Here is a 19,800-nt window from a genome sequence, read left to right as displayed (position 1 = left end):
CCTCCTTTATCAACATTTCAAGTAAAATAAGATAAGCCTATAATGAACGAGCACGTAATCAGAGGGGTCACTTACTGGTCATCAATTAAGGCTTATCGTATTTGTTATTTCGGATGGAGTCATGCTGTTGAAATGAAGCAGTTTCCTTGAATGGCTCAGATTTATTTTCCCGCTATTGTATTTAGGCTCTAAAACCCACCCCAGGGCCTCTTGTTCTACACCAATAACCCCATAATACAAATACATGCATAAAAAAAAACACATAAGTACACGCAGACCAAAAGCAGTTGCAAGCCATTTGAGATTCTGCACATCATATGCAGAGCGTTCCAAAATATTCGTGCATAGGTCCACCGCAGAGGGCTGTTGTTTTGCTTGGTGATCAGGAGCGTGGAGGGAAACACACATGGTATGAGCGTCCTCCTATGATCATGGGAACTTCGAGGGGGGCGTTTTAGCCACATGGGAGATCTGTGAGGAGTGAGTGACAGCTAACTATCAACTAGCGGCTGTTAAAGTGAGTGATGCCATATTGGAGGCTGTTGGTTTTCATAATATGCCTAGACACAAAAACATTAGATTATATGAGTGAGGTTTGACAAGTTATGTCTAACTTAAGTGGTACATTGAAAAAAAAAAAAAAAAATGGGTGGTGAAAGAAATTTCACTCATTATTTTTTCATTCAGTAAATTTCACAAATAACTACAAAGAAACGGCAAGTAAGACACAAAATAATCTTGAAACTTTGAAGCAGAGAGACTGAAATAGTATCTTATTGTAAATTATATTGTTCTTTATTTACAACTTCTTTCAAAAATCATTTTTACAGTGTGCAAAGTGGTAGCATTTAGTTCTTTCTTCCTGTTTAGCCTTATGAGGAAAAAACTTTCTCTCTGCAGAACATACATCATTCATATCACTCATATCACTGTCTCTCATCTTTAGCAGCTGCGCAGGTATGATTGCTATCTCTAAATTTTTGCCATGCACTTTATTATGAAACTAGGACCTTAATTTTCAAAAAACAAAACAAATAAAATAAAAATCTGATGAATCTGAAAAATGCTCATCTAAATAGTTGCATTAGTTACATTATTTTGTAGTCAGAATGTTGTAATGGGCATATGCAAATGTCCCTGTGGTATTTAGTTTTATGCTTGATTGAATCAAATCTATTTGTTTTTCCTTTTTTATGTAATCTTTTTTTTTTTTTAACTTAATGTCTCTTATGCTCACTAAGGCTTCATTTATTGGAACAAAAATACAATAACTACAGTAACATTGTATAAAATAAATATAAAATAACTGATTTCTATTTTACTCTATTTTAAAATGTAATTTATTCCTGTGATGGCAAAGCCAAATTTTCAGCATCATTACTCCAGTCTTCAGTATCACATGATCCTTCAGAAATCATTCTGATATGATGATTTACTACTCAAGAAATATTAATGTTGAAAACAGTTTTTGCTGCGTAATTAAAAAAAAAAAAAGCTTGGTAGTGCAAGTATGCATACATCTATGTGTGTGTTTGTGTGTGTTTGCTCATCTCTATGGATCAGAATATCCTCACCACATTGATTAATGGATCTTTCTGTCTTTGCGGTTTAGCCTCATAATGAAACTCAGTTCTCCTGTTCCTTGCATTCACAACCAAACATTTCACGCCACCCGTTCTTTCTGGCTCCCGTTCAAAACGACTCATAGAGGAGTTTTAGCTGAGTCTCTGTTGGCCGCTGATTCGGACAGGAGCTCCACTAAATTAAACAATGTGCCTTCCTCCTCTCTCCTCAGATGAAGCGTTAGACTTTCCAAAAGAGCTGAGCGTTCATTTATATGCCTCAGGCTTAATTCTGTCATCCGTCCTTGTATCCTAATCAGATTCAAGCTTTGTTGTTGGACTGTGAGCCTGTTTCCTCCCAGCTGGTTTTCATTCGCTTGGGCCGTAGAAGTACTAATGTTCCTCTATTGCACAGATTTAAAGGGTAAGGTTAATTGCAATGCACTGTTTCACCAGCCATATCAAATTACTCCAGTAAAACAATTAGTTAAACTTGAAATCGGAAGACATAGCAGCATTGTCCCTTGAGCTCTCCTATGGAAGAAACAAATACTGATCTATTCTTTACAATGCATCGTTTCTTCTTCTCAGTCATTCCTGTGCCATTATTTCATTTTCAGCCCCTCTTTCACTTCTCATCTCTCTTTGTAAACTGTTGATCCACCTCTCCTGCCAATGCACCATTGAGCGTTTGCACATTAATTCTGATATGGGAGTGTTTTTGTTTAGAGATGTTTGGCTTAATGCATAATAAATATCATATCTTTATATGATTCTTTGTTTTGGTGGAAGCCAGGCACAGGTGGAGGGAAGATGCTTTCAAAACCCCCTCTTAAATGTTTCCGAGAGTTTTGGAAGCCTCTCTGTTTATAAATAGCGAGAGGAGGGAGGTATTTTTGGCAGAATCCAAATATATTTGTAGCAGCAGCAATGAACCGAGACACTGGGATGGTGTTCCTGTCTTCTGAATAACACACACGCCCAGAGATGGTGGAACTTTCAACAAACTGAAACTTGCTCTTTAACTCTGGTGCTTAGGAACATTTGGGTAATATGTCACACTCCACATGGAATTAAACCGAATGAAAATCCTGTCATCATTTACTCAATTTCATGACTTTATGTCTTGTGTAGAAAACAAAAGACGTTTTAAATTATGTTCTTAACATACCATGAAAGCACATAGTCACCAGGAGCTTTTGAGGTATTTCTAATACTTCATTTGAGGAATAGACCATAATACAAGCCATTATTGACTTAAAATCCACTGTTTAGCTCTCAAATCCCAGACAATTAAGCCCCACTGGTTCTCAAATGTTTAATCAATCAATAATTAATATTTAGTCCATTTAAAACAGTTTTCATTCTTGGGTAAATGAATCCTTTAAAAATATAACGTTCTCTGTCTTATGTACTGATATATAACATTTCGGCTTCAGCGTTGTTTCAACAAGGAAAGGTTCCCTAAATAGTGCCTTTCCCCTTTTGTCTCTCTCTTAAATTTATTACCGTGATAAACAGTTTTCTGGGGCAAACTCTAATATTTTTCAATTCTCAGAATGGTGATATAAAGCAATATACTGTTGCAATACTCTAAAGAAAACAATGTCTCTGAGCAGGATTTAGCTTCTTTAAAACCTCAGAGGAATTTCTTGGATTCTCGTATGGTCAAAAACTCATTCTCTCTCTTTGATTCATCTTCTCTAATATCCACTTAGAGCTTTGGTAATAACAGTTCTCCCTTCACACTTATTTTGCCCTTGTTTTATGAACTGAAGTAAGATTGTAACATGAGGATTTTTGTGGGTTTTGCTGTTTTTATAGCTCATACGAGGGTTTGCTACGGCAAGCACGATCTGATCTAATGAAGCTTTCCTTGTACTCAGATCAGTTTTCTTACCCAAATCCATTCTATAGCATTATAAGACAAGAGGCCATAGGTCAGCGTAGAAAGGGCTATGTATAATATGCTTTTTTAGAGCAGGTTTAGAAGCTGTTCACAGGACAGTTCAGCTGCGCAAAATGTCAATGTTTGCTTGAGGTAAACATACTTAAACTCTTAAATGCAAAGTTTCTTTATTGTCATTGATATCCACCAAATCTTTAAGTTGCACAAAAGGTTATTTTTAGTGTAAAAATATGTTGTTGTTTTTTTTTTTTTCATAATTGTTCATTAAAAGGTTATTTGAGGGACGCAAAATAGTTCTTATGGCATTGCTATGAAAACTCCATTTTGGAACTTTATTTTTGAGAATGTAGATAAGGTGTATTCAATCAAAGCTCCAATACCTAAATTTTCCTTCCCAGCTAAGATCTGGACAAGATCTGGCTGTTTATATAGACAATATCTATTATTTCTATGCAGAAAAATTAGCATTTTATTTTTTTTAATAAATAATAAAAAAAGAGTATTAAAAATGAATTAGAGTATGTCTTGTGTTTTGTTGTGTTTATTATCACTATTTTAATTATGATAAATGACTTGAAAATTGATCATTTATAATGCAGCTTTTCATATGCTCTGAATAAAATAGTTACACCTTCAGAACAATAGACCAATCAGATGAATTTGGGAGTGAGATAATCATATTTACATATGGACCAATGCATTGAGCAATGGTGTGTGGAAATAATTATACTTATAAGTATGTGTTCTATATCTCTAGCTCATGATTTTCAAACTATAAGGTATTGTTATGATAATTTTTTTTATGGAAAAAAGGGTAAATTTCTCCTTTGGCAGTGGTTTTAGGGTGTGACCTCTCAAGATGTCCTAATTTCTTTCTGCCTTGTTATTACCAGTCAGGTTTTATAGCAGCCAATATGGTGTGCTTTACAGTATTCAGGGATATGTGTGTTTCTATTTTTGTGAAAGTGTAAATGTGTATGTTGTATACTTCTAAATATACTAACGGAAGTACAAGCCAGTCTGACTGTTTGAGGTAATGTCAGTGTAACTTTAATAAATGAGGATTTATCAGGACTGGGAGTTCATCGGAGACCCAGGGGTCCTGACACGCTGTGCACACAGTCAAATTAACTCATAGTACTGGAGGAAACCAAGCCAGAACACACGTGTTACCTGTTAAAATTCCTTCACCAGAGCCTGCACTCTATCGCGTCACTTAAAGATCCCAGCTCGCATGAACTGTGAGAATATGTAATATTTCACAAAAATCCACAGAATGTACCAACATTTTTTAATTATAAAATGTTGAATAATTGATTTAGAAGATTTTCCATTTATTCCATTCAGAGCATGTTTGGGTTTGCCTATACTAAAGGAAAGGAGAATATCTTCTGATTGGCTCATGCTGTGTGTCAATCACACAAATAATGGCCAACAGCAGTGACCGCCCATTTTTTTCTGTACGTTTTATTTCACCATTCATTTTCTCCGTAGGGATTTCATTATTTTAAATTGTAATAATATTTCCCACTTGCACTGTTTTTACTATATTTTTAATCAAATGCAGGCTTGGTGAGCATAAAGGACATCTTTCAAAAACATTAAGAAATCTTACAGATATTGAAAATTTTGAACAGGCTTTTTCCATTCATCTTCATTTGTTTGTGGTGATTCCCTGTTTGGTGGATCTTTCTCTTCAGGATTCATGGGTAATATAGTTTTACACCTGGAATTTGGCATTTAAATGTGATTCGAAGTTAAAATTAAACTGATTGTTGGCTCATCAGAAGATAAATAATCTTGGAGCAAATGGCAGATCTGGTTTATATAAAAATGTTTAAAATATATTTCTCTGTGGAGAGAATGGATGGGAATTTTACTTCCAGAATGCAAATGTTGTGCTCAGTTGCTGTTTAAAAGTATTTACCAGAGCTTTAGGTGAATGTTTACAATAAAAGCTATGTTTAAAAGTTAAGTGATTCAATTTCCCTCAAATGAGGCACTTTGAGAAATTCAGGATTTGCATGTTTGTGTTCTCACCAGCTGGACCTCCCCTTTGACTGGAAGCTGCTGTGTGGATCTGTAAAGTGTCCGGTACTTTGAAGTGTGAGGGGCCAGATTGTCATTCAGTAGAAGTTATGTAATTACAGGGAGCTGGTCTGAAAGAAGCCAGAGGGAAGAGTGTAAGTGTCTCCAAAATATTTGCCCTCTCCGTTATAAATCGGTTCAGTGTGACCCGTAGAGGGCATTGCGTCGAAAATGATTGCTTTTACACACGTGACCCCTCATGATCATTACTCGCAGGCTGTCAACACCCTCTTTTCTTTTTGGGCTCAGTGCATGTGTAAGTTACTAAACTAAATATATTTAGACATGAGAAAAGTGCATTAGGCTATTTGTTACTATAAAGCTTACATAATCATAATAGTTCTATGCATTGGACACTAGTTCTTAATAATTTACTACCAGGTGGGAGGGTGATGGATTGGACTTGTGAGAGTAAAATACAGCCACTGGGTGTGCAGACAGCTCAAGGCCATTGTTAAGTGCCGTTCATTAATTAAAAGCACAAGCTGGGGTCAGAGGGCATATCCTCTCTGGTGGTTTGACGCCATGGCCATAGCCAGTCTGACGCTCGGCTAATAAGGTCTGCTTGACTTGTTTGGTCTGAGGGTTTGGTGATCAGGGTTTGACAGAGCTTCAAAGACTAAACACATAAACACCATCCCAGCGGTACCCTTTTTACCAAAACAAGTTGAGCTTGACTAATAGAATGAGACCCAATTTAGGGCTTTAGATTAAGTTAGCTCAGAAAGATTATGTAAGATGTTAGAAAAAGGAGGGGTTCAATACAACAAAAAATGTCACAACGGGATGAGCAAACTGGCAAATGGAAGCATTTAGTGCTATTTGATTGGTAAATTTAAAGGGATGCTCCACCTCAAAATGAAAATTTTTTCATTAATCACTTACCCCCATGTCGTTCCAAACCCGTAAAAGCTCCGTTCATGTTCAGAACACAATTTAAGATATTTTGGATGAAACCTGGAGGCCTGTGACTGTCCCATAGACTGCAAGGGAAATAACAGTGTCAAGGTCCATAAAAGGTTAGAAAGTCATCTTTAAAATACTCCATCTGCCATCAGATGTGCAATCTGGGTTATATGAAGTGACAGGAACACTTTTTGTAAGCGAAAAAAAAAAACAATTCCTTTGTCAACGGTCTCCTCTGTGTCTCTCCATATCACCGTATGCTGCGTATGCTCTTCTGTATCATAATACAGAAGAGCATACGCAGCATACAGTGATATGGAGACACAGAGGAGACTGACAATTTTCATACCTTTTATGGACCTTGACACTGTTATTTACTTGGCAGTTTATGGGACAGTCTCAAGCCTCCAGGTTTTCTTCCAAAATATCTTAAATTGTGTTCCGAAGACGAACGGAGCTTTTACGGGTTTGGAACGACCTGGGGTTAAGTGATTAATGAAAAAAATACAATTTTGGGGTGGAGTATCCCTTTAACTCGTATTATGTTTGCTGACCATTTAGTGTGTTCATTTATTGCAAAAAAAAAATATAAAAATTGCAAAAATAGCGCAATAGACCACTTAATGCAATAAATTGTATTAATAATCAATATTTAGTGTTCTGATGGTGTGAGATGCTGCAGAAAAAGTGAGATAGGAGGTAAAATCTTCCATCTGACATACATAGATTATATTTAAAAATACATCATATATTCTCTCTGATTGTGATATACATGATTAATTGCAGCTGATTTGATTTATGCAGGTTGTTATCTAAAACTATTAAAATGCTGAAATCAAAAATATATTTTTTAGATGAAAAACTTTAAATATTTAAAGGAAATTTAGAAGTGTTGCCTTGGCAGCTAACTAAAATAAAATCGACATTAAAATCCAACATGTTTATTTTTCTTTATTTTTTTTCTCTTCTGTGGAACATTGCTAGATTACTAAAACTGAAATAAAAATAAAGCTAAATATAAATATGTAATTAAAAACAAAAAAATAATAAAACTTGAACCAAATTTAAAATGAAGCGAAAGTACAAAAATATATATATTTTTTAAAACATACCATAATACTGGTAGTAAAATGGTACTAAAATAATGGTATTAAAATAAAACTGATTTTATCAGCATTTCATGTAGTTAATAAAAAATATTATTTAATTTAACTTTTTTTTTTTTGGCTATATTTTGGGGGGTTTTGGCTAAATTTTTGGCTACATACCAAAAGTGTTTGGCATCATCGATGTCAATATAGCGTCATGCATTTTGATCCATGTTTGACTACATGAAAATGCGAATGAACTATTCATCACAGAACTATTTCAGAAGCATCTCCAGTCAGTAGTCTTGATTGACTGATTAACAGGTGAAAATGATCGTTAAACAGGTGAAAGTGTAAATCTGTTTCCACGGGCCTGATGGTTTGTTTCCAGTTGTTAGCTCAATGTAACATCATGTATGACGGAGTGGGCCACTGTCCACAGCTGTCCTCAGCTGTCCTCAGTATGAAATAAGCCACTCATAGACAGAGCGGTGTGTCTGTCATGTTTAGCGTGGGACCAGGGCATGGGAAAGCACACAGGGTGTGTGTCCTGAAAGCGCCCCTCACTATAGCATGTTTTTACCAGCTATCTAGAGGTCAACATGTATTTAGCACCAAATGTGACAAGTAAGTAAAACAATTAGAAGGACATCAAAACTTATTTTATGATGTTATCAATGTATCAATTGGTAAATGAACATGTGACAACAACTTTAGCGAGATGTTTTCGTTTGTTTTTGAACTTGATTCCCATCTTATGTACTATAAATGTACTATACACTATGTACCATAAATAGCAAATATTTATCCTAAACTGAATGTTGAACATGTAAATAGTTTATTGTCAGGAATATGAGCATATATGCAGTGACTTCACCTCTTCAAATGTCTGTGGATGTTTGTGTTGTTGAGGTACACACACACGCACACTCTCCAGTAATGTTAAGACATGTCAACAGAGCACGTGAGGGGGAGCATGAGATGACAAGTTGTGAATAATGATGGTTTACGACAGAAAAAAATGGCACGCTCTTTAGCTGAAGAGGCCGTAAATTAAGAGCCATTAAGGGCCTTTGAAGTGTGGAAAGTCAAAGCTGTGCTTGTTCAGTCCCAACACTGAGGTGTCAAGAGCTGTTTTTTTTAGCTATCGCAGTTTGGACGTCTTAAATGTGAACTTGTTCTCTCTTGTTTAGAGTTCTTGCCTCATTTTATGGAAACTGAAATTAGAAGAGAGATGAAGAACACTGTTTTTATCTAATTCTGTGCAATCCTTTATAGTCGCCTTACTCAAAAGTACAACCTCATTACAAGCCTATATCCTGAAATAGCATACTGTTCAGCCAATGCAGTTATGCAGTATGCATACCGTGTAATGTATGCAAATTGGCAAACTAGCTTTCAAATGTTTGAGTGAACAAAATTCATACTTTTATTCAGCAGGGTGCACTAAATTGATCAAAAGTAACAGTAAAAAATTCAAAATTCAGTAAAAAATTCAAAAAGTAACAGTAAAAAATTCACAATTCAGCTCTGCATCACAGGAATAAATAACATTTTCAAATATATTTAAATAGAAAACAGCTATTTTAAATTGCAATAATATTACACAATATTACTGTTTGCACAATGTATGCATGAGATACCTGCATGATTTTCTATATTTGTTTCTGAAGCATTAAACAACAAGCTCTTTTGACCACATTGTTGCATATTATCTTTTAAAGTGTTTACTGTTGCATACTGCAACAGTTAAGGGTGGAAATGAAGTGTACAAACAATTTTCACTCAGAAATTACTAATAAATCGCACAAATAATAAGAAACAGTAAATACATTTTGAAGTGAAGTGACATGCAGCCAAGTATGTATTCTCATACTCAGAATTCATGCTCTGCATTCAACCCATCCAAAGTGCACACACACAGCAGTGAACACACACACCCCAAGCAGTGGGCAGCCATTTATGCTGCGGCGCCCGGGGAGCAGTTGGGGGTTCGGTGCCTTGCTCAAGGGCACCTCAGTCATGGTATTGCTGGCCTGAGACTCGAACCCACAACCTTAGGGTTAGGAGTCAAATTCTCTAACCACTAGGCCACGACTTCCGTACTATTTATAAAAAATAATTGGCACTATGCTAGTCTGGTTACTTTACAGTAGGCAGCATGCTAATATTTCATTATGAATATAGCCAGTATTATACATGACACACATTAAGTTTGATTGATTATGATCTTGGTTTAATATGGACTCAAGTTATTGATAACCTCATAATACTGACACAGTGAATTTATATACTGTGTCACTCTATAAACTATACTGGGTTGTCCGCATTGATTGAGCTTGAATATGCTGCTTGTACCCCTCAGTTAAGAACGCTGTCTATGCTAATGTGCATTTAACAGGTCATTAGCTATCACCTGATGCTCCTCTGGGTTCTGGGTAAAGAGAGAAGTATTTAAAGCAGTGATCTACAATACAGTTTGGGCTTCAGGTTACCAGCCTGGCCTGAAAGCAGACATCCCAAGGTCCTTCGGGACGGTACGCAACCCATATTGACAGACGTGACGAATCATGTCTATGCATGACCGTGCCTCACATTGCCACTTGAATGCTCAGGCCCTCTTTTAGCTAGTCATTGGCACTGACAATACTGAGTGTCAGCAGATATCTCTGAACTCAGGTTATTTTGTTCATGGTCGTTTCAACTGGATTTGGGAGATGAGTGTTGCGTACAGCTGTCTAGTATGAGTGGCTGCTACAAACTAAGCAAGGGGTGTAAATACTCCCGTTTGAAACCCTATCAGGCCACAAATACAGCTCTCAAAGGGGACAACTGTGTCTTCCTTGGCCCAAGTCCATATACACAGACAGACAGACAGTGCTTCTGGTGTCTGACTGGGTTTTGATTCTTATGTTCAGAGTAATTTGGGAGTCTTCACTGAAGTTAACTGAATATTCACTGTAAAAGAGGATATTTGTTCTCAACGTTGAATATAATAAGATATGTTTTTTAGACAGCAAATCAGCATATTAAAATGATTTTTGAAGGATCAGCTGAAACTGAAGTCTGGAGAGAAAACAGTGTCTTTAAACTGTAATAATATTTCATAATATTACTGATGATCTGTATTTTAGATCAAATAAATGCAGCCTTGGCAAGCATAATACACTTCTTACAAAATAATCTTCTGGTTTGGTTCTTGTGTCCAGTTCATGGAAATTATCTTATATTCCTTCACACATTGAATATTAACTGTAGAAGGGGATTTTTGGCAGCATATTCTATAATAAATTTGGCTTACAGTATGCACCTGAGAGACTGGAAGAGAAAGAGAAATTCACATACCTGCACGTACAAACATACTCAAAGCAAACCAACAAGACTTCTCCATTACTAATTCACTACTCGGCAGGATTTCCAGACAGCCAGCAGTCGCCTACCTTTTCTTTTTTTTTTCTGTTTTATCAACTATTCCTTTTGTTGGAATCCTCTAGAGAGAAAGACAGACAGCAGAGATAGAAAGCAAAAGTCAGAAAGGAAGGAAAGTCTTGCATTTTTTTCTTTTCTTTTTTTCTTTTTATGCATTATGCCTTGGTTCTCCACAGTTTTCCAAATCCATCTCTGAAAGTATTCTTTCTGATTTTTAACTCATGTCGAACAGGTATTAAGAGGCTTTTTAATGAGTTGTACAAGTTTGTAAATATACATAGACTAAATGGCATCAGCAAACACTAACAGAATTTCTTCTAAATCATGATTAAATATTGACAATCTACAATATTTTGAAACTTAAAGTTACAAATACATTTTATGAAATGTAATTTTTTAAAGTGACATTTTAATGGTAATATATAATGTTTCATTCAAGATACATGCTCCTAATTTAAGATTGTGCTTCTTAAACATTGTATATTGAAAATAATTTATTTGGTTATATTCTTTATTTTATATAATTTATTTGAGCTAGTAATTCTTTATTTAATATTTTGTTAAAATATGCATTTTTACGTGCATTATGTGTTTGTCAGTAAAAAAAAAAAAAAACTTAAAAAAAATTTGACTGAAAGGTAGAAAACGGCATCACTTTGTTTATGCCAAACATATACATATACATATGTACATATACATATACATATACATATACATATACATTTACATATACATATACATATACATATCAGATGATGTCTAATGGTCAAATTTTAATGATAAATGAAATTCAGAATACTTAAAAACAAACAAAAGCAAACAAAGAACATGGTTATGTATTTATTTTGATATGATGTTTTTTTTTCTTTTGATTAAAATAAAGGTAAAATTTGTCTGTATACCTTCCCCTACCTAATGAACATTTACACAAGCAGTGTATCTTATTTGCCTTTTAAAGAAATGGGAACAGACAGAAAACTATTTTATTGTTCCCTGTCATCGGGTCAGTGGGTCAGACTTTAGTTTGGTGGCTGCCTTGGGCAATAACACTTGTCACATTACACATTCAAAGCAACAAAGCTCCTGTAAGTGTGTCACGCCGAGATAGACATTAACAGGTCTTCATGTGAGTGGGACAATTGCCAATTAAAAGCTTTGATTAGTGAGGACTGACCACAGGACATCTGCCTCGAATGATAATCTGTGAATGTCTTGGGCTCCTGTGGATGTTTGTCATGTAAATAACAACAGCGAATAACAGCAGGGAACACACACACACACACACATACACACACACACACACACACACACACACACACACACACACACACACACAATACCTTTAAACTAATCTTAAACTCATTCAGTGTATGTTTGTGTGTTTTCATACTGCTATTGCACGTCATTTTTAATAGAGAAACGGGGGGATTTGTTTTGTAAGTAAATGGGGAGTTTAAGTAAAAGAAACAGTTCCAGGGTTATTTTAGAAAGTTAAGCTCTACCTATCTATGATTCTATCTGAATCCTGGATCTCTCTCTGTTCACATGTTCAAGATTGTGTGTTATCCTATTATGGGAAACACAAACTGTTATTGATAGACAGAGAGTGCCAGTGGGTTGAGGACCTCAGAATGAACCCTTACAAACTTGTTTTCAAGAAAGCCGCACTCCTGCTTTAGGGCACCATGCCATCTCAACCCCTATGCCATCTCAAGCACTGGCAGCTTGGCACTGATCGCTAACTGCCACATGGCTTGATTAGACGGGCCGCCCTGTCCTTGACATGGACAGTTCTCTGCATTGCACAAACACAAGCGTAATAATCTTGACAGGATTTTTCTACAGGCAGGAACAAGCTGCACCTTCCAGTCTTCAAGATATGCATTTTCAGAGTTCACATACAGTTTGCCTTGTATTCCTTGATGCTTTCTACAATAATAAGGCAATCAAAATGTGATAAAGCAATTTGATTTACAGCATACCCCATGATTTACAGCAGGGTTCCTCAAATCAAACCGACCCTGATCAAACTCACCTACCTGTGATTTTCTAATTATCCTGAAGACATTGATTTACATGCTCATGATTAGGGTTAGAGAGCTAAACTCTGCAGGTGGACAAGTGGATCTCATGGGCCAGATTTGAGGATCCCTGATTTACAATGATGTAGGTTCACCAAAGAGCGTTGTGATTTTTCTGATGGAATAATCACGTTTTCAACATGTGGCAACAATAAAACCTTTTGTATCCAGAAAATTGTGAATCAACATGCCGTGCAGAAATGAAAAAGTTGCCATCGGGGAAAATGATCTGAGAGTTTAAATGAAAATAGAGCAGTCAAAAAGTCCTGGTTTTGGAATATGGCTTAAGCTTATAATCTTGTACATTTAATTGTGTGTGTGTGTGTGTGTGTGTGTGTGTGTGTATATGTGTGTGTATATGTGTGTGTGTGTGTGTGTGTATGTGTGTGTGTATGTGTTTGTGTAGATTTTTTTTTTGATGAATAATCCACTGTCTTGATTACAATTTTCATTACTAAAGAAAGATGGTAGTAGCATTGTTAATTTTACACAGAGATTGAAAGGTCTATTAGTACAATCTGTTGACTTTAGCAGGGTTTTTTGAATTATATGGGTTTGATTTTTTTTTTTACATGGACATTGGATTTTTGGTCTTAACAAACTTTCTTTTTGGTATCTTAATTTTTAAGGCCCAGTATGGTTTAGTTTCAGAGAATATAGGATCTAAATATGGCTCCAAGAGTAAGTTGTTAAGCTGTACCCATTCTCAGTGGTCAAAAACCAAATGTGGGTCATTTGGTCAATTTTGGATTTCATCACTCTACGTATTTATCATCCTTCAAAAAAAAAAAAAAAAAAAAAAAAAAAATATATATATATATATATATATATATATATATATATATATATGGTATAAAATTTGAACCAGGGAACTTTCCGGAATTTGGTTGATTTGACACGGAATGCCCCATATATAACTTGATAAATTCAGTACTTCAGCATGACTTAAAGGGACATTCCTTGGTCTGCATTGTCTTCCATTGTATGGAAAAAATTACTATGAAAGTCAAAGGGGACCAGCAACTGTTTAGTTACCCACATTCTTTAAATTATTGTTGTTTGTGTTTAAAAAAAATTATACAGGTTTGGAGTGACATGAGGGTGAGTAAAAGATCACAAAATTTTATTTTATTTTTTTGGTGAACTATCCCTTTAAATCTCAGTAAATTCAGTCTTTCACACTGTAGACAGTCCTTAGTTGCAGGTGTATTAAACTCATGTGTTTATGGAGTCGTTATTGAAGGTAAAGCTACAGGAAATCACCTCCCACGTGTATGTGTCAGTAAGCAAACTGAGATGGGCAGCCTTCCTTCCAACAAGTCAAGATGAAAGGAGGTCTTTGTTGTTTCCCTTCAGGGCAATGAAAATACTGGAAACACCAATACTATAAATCCCTCCTGTAATACAGCCCTGGGTCGTACTGTCCTCAAGCTCTTAATGACAAACATTGACAATGGGGGGATAAAATCAGTGTTCTTCTAACAATGCAATGAGATAAGCACAAGTTAAAAGGAAGTGGCCAATTATTACAAATGGGAGAGAGCGAGATTGTAAGCCAAGGGTGGAGACCAGGTGAATTGCATTTCCCAAAAGCTCCTTGCAGTCAAACATCGGATCTGATAAGCCGCTGGGCTTTTACAGACACCCATATCCCTCAACGTAGGTACTGAGGTATTAGCGTGACAAGATCCAGGTTTGAGTTATGGGACAGAGCATGTTAAGGAGCAGATCACTGGGATGGAGATTATACTGTAGGACACACAAAAGGGCTGGGTGGGGACAGGCTGGTGATTGGCGTGTGAATTATATTATGATCTTTTGGGGACAGGAGCAAGGCATGCACGACATGAGCATTAGTGATGGAAAAGACCCTCAGCACTCACGCGAATACACACACTCTCACGCGAATACTCCCAAATACCACCCAGACCACGGCAGGGAATTGCCCTCATCCTCTATGCATGTTATCTTGTCTGCTGAGATACTATCTACTGGCTCTTTGTTTAACACCAGCAAAACAGATCTGTATGTCTTCACTCAGTTAGAAGTGCACTTACCACTCCACAATTCTTTGATGTCACAGCAGGGAATTTTATCCAACATTTTGTTTTGTTTTTTTTGTTTTGTTTTTTTGATTAAAGCCAGATTAATTGCCTTAAGAAGCACAACAAATGAGACATGCAATTCTCAAGAAATAATAGAAAAATAATTATATAAAGGAATATTTTAATTGGCTGAAAATGTACTCATCCTCAGGCAATCCATGATGAGTTTGTTTCTTAATCAGAACAGATCTGGATAAATTTGCACTTTCTCACCAATGGATCCTCTGCAGTGAATGGGTGCCATCAGAATGAGAGTACAAACAGCTGAGAGTCCAAACATCACAATATTCTACAACTAATCCACACAACTCCAGTCCATCAATTAATTTAATTAAATTCAAGTTTATTTGTATAGCGCTTTTTACGATACAAATTGTTGCAATGCAACTTTACAGAAAATTAAGTTTCTACAGTATTTAGTAGTAGCTTATCGGTGGTGACTGTCAGTTTATGTGCATATGGCAGAAATGTACGGAAAATCAATTAAAGACATAATCAAACAGACGATGAACACTATTAACAGCAATTATTATATGATGCAATCAAACTTATAGCAAAATTTGGTAGTTCTGTATGTTGTTTCAGGGTTGGCATCATCTGAGGTCCTCTGAGGGGTTGGCATCATCTCTTCTCAGGTGTTCTGGATCCAGACTGAAGCTTGTGTAAATCCTGGTTACCACGGGGACATCAATCCCATGGCAAAACAGAGAAACAAATAGAGACATAATTAGCGTAGCTGCTGTTCCAACCAAGTAAAATTAATTTGTTTAACCCAAGCTAAAAAATAATAACGCGCATTTGATCAGATACTGTATAAATGCAGTCCAAGATTATGAGATGCATTATTTGAATGCTTGGCTAAAGAGATGTGCCTTTAATCTAGATTTAAACAGAGAAAGTGTGTCTGAACCCCAAACATTATCAGGAAGGCTATTCCAGAGTTTGGGAGCCAAATGCAAAAAAGCTCTACCTCCTTTAGTGGACTTTGCTATCCTAGGAACTACCAAGAGTCCAGAGTTTTGTGACCTTAGGTAGCGTGATGGATTGTAGCGTGGTAGAAGACTAGTTAGGTACGCTGGAGCTAAACTATTAGTAGTACAGTTTTTTACTGTCTTATCCGAATTTAATAGGAGAAAATTATTGGTCATCCAATCCTTTACATTTTTAACACACTCTGTTAGCTTAGATAATTTAGAAGTTTCATCTGGTCTCGTTGAGATAAATAGTTGAGTATCATCAGCATAACAGTGGAAACTAATCCTGTATTTTCTAATAGGGGCAACATGTATATTGAAAATAGCAGAAGACCTAGGACAGATTCTTGTGGCACTCCATATTTTACTGGTGATAAATGAGATTACTCCCCTTTTAAATAAACAAAGTGGTAGCAATCGGACAGGTAGGATCTAAACCATCTTAAAGCCTGCCCTTGAATACCTGTATAGTTTTGTAATCGATCTATGAGTATGCCATGATCTATGGTGTTGAACGCAGCACTAAAATCAAGTATACTAGCAATTAACTGTCTTGTGAAGTGAGAAACTGCATATTTATTATAAATTCATCATTAATATATATATATATATATATATATATAATGGTATCACAATATCTCAGTGTATCTTTGGTTGCATTAAAGCTCATACATTACTTGTTTTCACAGTCATAAACTGGTTGCAGAGGAAGTGTCTGGAATATTTTATTGATTAGATATTTGTGAAGAAGCAATCAAACATTTTTATTGAAGAATGTTTTAACCACAAACATTCTTGTGTGAGTCAAAAATGATCGGCATCTAGTTCTCCCCTACATTTTCCGTGATGTGGTATTTTCATCTGACATTTCACAACATTTTTGTAATTTTTGATGCAGCTGGTGAACATAAGACTTCTTTCAAAAACATTTAAAAAATCTTACCAGGCCTTTACTACGAACAATTGTGTATATATTAAGGAAACAAACAAACAAACAAAAAACATTGCCTTTACAGTAATCATGTCTATTTTAAACAGCAGCTTTAGCAGCTTGTGAACAAACTAAAGAGCAGGTTCACATACAGTACATTTTAAATCATAAATCACAGTAAATAAATATCTGTCTAACATCTGACAGACAACATTTAGCAAGTTTTTATGTCTTGGTATTTGTTTTTTCAATAAATGTGCATATTAACAGATATATTGTGAAGGTTCACTGGCTTAAACAACTCTAGGAAACAATACACTGTCTGTCAGAATCCACTCTTAAGGTTTTTTTTTTATTATTTATGTGGCCTTAAATTTGCTTCTCAGTTTTTTTGACAGGCTGACTGTTGCCAGTTCCATGATCTAACATCTGAATAGTGCCCCAAAAAAGGGATGGCTGATTTGAATACCCATGTGAGCAAGTCTTGACCTGGTTCATAACATTGTGAATGCAATACACTAGGGTTTGTGTGTCTTGGGGTTTGAGGGGAATCGTGCTGGGTAATTTCTTGGCAGCACCACTGGTGGATAGTATGTCTGTGAGGGAAAAGTGAAAATTAAAAACATCCACAGTGCTTTCTAATTCTGTCTCTGCTGCTTTCACTGTCTATATCTCTCTCCCTCTCCCTCTCCCTCTCCCTGTTGGTATGTGCCTTGTTAGACAAACACCACTCCCACGTCATCATTAATACTGTATTTATGCCACTTTTTATTGAAACAGATTTAACAATGCACATATTTATATACTCAGATATTAAACACAGAAAAGCCCAGACATGCATGTTTCCACTCCCTCCAGCACTATGGCAGAACTTGCAATACTTCTCTTAACATATTCTGACTAAATCTCTGTTGCTTTGACAACTTTCCTGTGTTTTCAGATATCAGTCCTGCCCCGGGCTGGTTTTGGGGTAATTACATTTTGGCAGTTTTCGCCTTGATGTTGGAAAAACACACTTTTTTGAAGACTTTTGAAGAGGCTGAGAAGGTTCTGGTGTCCCTCTGGGAGATTTGGAGACCGGAGCCTCATATATAAAAACATACTTACTGTATAATCATCCTTAACCCTGTAAAGCCTGACATTTGAAATGATAGTCAGGATTTTTTTTTCTTAAATGGTTAATTAAACTGATTGAATTGAATTAATTTTTTTATTGATGTATTATCATATTTTATACATCATGCTTTCATGGCTCATATAGCTTAATATTCAGTAGGAGAATATGGAGCTCATACTCAAAGAGAAAAACTCAATTTTACTCAGAGGCTGAAACTGAGGAAAATATGCAATTTGATGCAGTTGCTGATGTTTTTATGGTCCAAAAATAAGTCAGAGAGCTTGTAATGTCAATCAGTGAGCTGTTTATAACAGTAAAACAAACTATTTAGATAAAATGCATAAAGACATCAGAATCAGAAAGAGCTTTATTGCCAAATATGTTTGAACATACAAGGAATTTGTTCTGGGGACAGAAGCTTCCAGTACAAAGAGACAACGACGACAACAACACAGGATAAAAAATAAAAATATGTGAATAAAATACACATGTACTATATATATATATATATAATATATATATATAATTAGTTTTAGAGGAAGCGGTCATTGTTTCAGGAAGCCACTTTAAAATAGTTAATGATTCCTGTTTGGATGGTGTTTCCAAGTTGCTCTAAGAATTACAGCAGTGCACAGGAGTGTATTTGAGCTGTGAGATAAATTTAATTGTGAAAGTACATTGTGACATCATCACATCCCACCTGGCAACTGAGGGACCCTTGTTCACGTCCTGTGGGCGGAGAGGGAGGAAAAAAAATGAGAGATAAAAAAAGTGCCGCACACTTACACTAACATGCCGCTGAGCATCAACATGCATTCATCATCTATTAGAGCCATCGACAACAATAACGGCGCTCTTGCTGACGCAAGCAACCCGAGGCATCCAGGCAGAAGTGCCTAAGTCAACAGCCTCAGTGCCTTGGTAACAAAAGCATTTCCAGTGCATCTAATCCTCCTGGCTCCTGAGTGGCAGAGCCCTGAGGTTTCCATTTAAACTAGACCAAAGAGCTGTCGCCATAATGCACCTTCATTTAGCCTTTGTTAGGTTCAAAACAATGAGCTGCAATCATCACAATGAGCAGAAGACAGAGTACCCTGTAAAAAACAAAAAATGGTTTAAAACTGTACTGAACTCAACTCAAAATAATAACATTTAATGATGTAAGATTGATATGAAGGTGATTTATACTTTAATTTTGGGGAAAAAAAGAACAAGTTTTAAAATATTTTTTCATGAAAGGATTAGTTAAGATAATACAAATTGTAATATGTCGTTTTTTTTTTTTTTTTAAGAAGTCTCTTAAGCTCACAATGCTCCATTTATTTGCTAAAAAATACACTAAACACAGTAATATTGTGAGATATTAATACAATTTAAAATAATTGTTTAATATATTTAAAAATATAAGGCGAAGTTGAATTTGCAGCATCATTACTCCAGTCTTCAGTGTCACATGATCCTTCAGAAATCATTCTAATATGCTGATTTGGTGCTCAAGAAACATTTGTTCTTATTATCCGTGTTGAAAAATGTTGTGCTGCTTAATATTTTTGTGGAAAATGGGAAACGTTATTTTCAGGATTCTTTGATGAATAAAAATTTCTAAATAA

At 35.7% G+C, this 19,800-nt stretch overlaps 1 long non-coding RNA gene across 1 annotated transcript in view; it reads left to right on the top strand.

Moving 5' to 3' along the window:
- LOC122146619 overlaps positions 1–18,196 on the top strand; it is a 54,339-nt gene extending 36,143 nt beyond the window's left edge. Inside the window, exons 2-3 of the long non-coding RNA XR_006161147.1 lie at positions 17,472–17,546; positions 18,014–18,196. This is a non-coding gene — a long non-coding RNA (uncharacterized LOC122146619). The remainder of the gene's footprint in view (positions 1–17,471; positions 17,547–18,013) is intronic.
- Positions 18,197–19,800: the final 1,604 nt, after the last annotated feature.

This window comes from Cyprinus carpio, chromosome A11, assembly GCF_018340385.1.
Source record: "Cyprinus carpio isolate SPL01 chromosome A11, ASM1834038v1, whole genome shotgun sequence".
In the NCBI taxonomy this organism is placed as follows: domain Eukaryota; kingdom Metazoa; phylum Chordata; class Actinopteri; order Cypriniformes; family Cyprinidae; genus Cyprinus; species Cyprinus carpio.
The sequence above is the reverse complement of the archived record's forward strand: the minus strand, read 5'-3'. Positions and strand labels throughout refer to the sequence as shown.